The 489-nt window shown below is 62.0% G+C and overlaps 1 protein-coding gene across 4 annotated transcripts in view; it reads left to right on the top strand.

Moving 5' to 3' along the window:
• The window catches only part of crlf1b (cytokine receptor-like factor 1b), an 18,999-nt gene that overhangs the window by 3,781 nt on the left and 14,729 nt on the right, over positions 1-489 (top strand). The gene's annotated exons all lie outside the window — the stretch shown is intronic.

The raw sequence follows: 489 nt of genomic DNA, 5'->3' as shown, positions 1-489 counted from the left end.
GGGAGCGGCGCACTGTCTGAGGGAGCGGCGCACTGTCTGAGGGAGCGCCGCACTGTCTGAGGGAGCGCCGCTCTGTCTGAGGGAGTGTCTGAAGGAGCACTGCACTGTCTGAGGGAGTGTCTGAGGGACAACTGCACTGTCTGAGGGAGTGCGCACTGTCTGAGGGAGCGCCGCACTGTCCAAGGGACTGTCTGAGGGAGCGCTGCACTGTCTGAGGGAGCGCTGCACTGTCTGAGGGAGTGTCTGAGGTTGCGCTGCACTGTCTGAGGGAATGTCTGAGGGAGTGTATGAGGGAGCACTGCACTGTCTGAGGGAGTGTCTGAGGGAGCGCTGCACTGTTTGAGGGAATGTCTGAGGGAGCGCTGCTCTGTCTGAGGGAGCGCTGCACTGTCTGAGGGAGCGCTGCTCTGTCTGAGGGAGCGCTGCACTGTTTGGGGGAGTATCTGAGGGATCGCTGCACTGTCTGAGGGATCGCTGCACTGTCTGAGG

This window comes from Rhincodon typus, chromosome 29 (genome assembly GCF_021869965.1).
Source record: "Rhincodon typus isolate 14 chromosome 29, sRhiTyp1.1, whole genome shotgun sequence".
Lineage (NCBI taxonomy): Eukaryota > Metazoa > Chordata > Chondrichthyes > Orectolobiformes > Rhincodontidae > Rhincodon > Rhincodon typus.
Note: the sequence above shows the minus strand (reverse complement) of the source record. Positions and strands in the feature narration are given on the sequence as shown.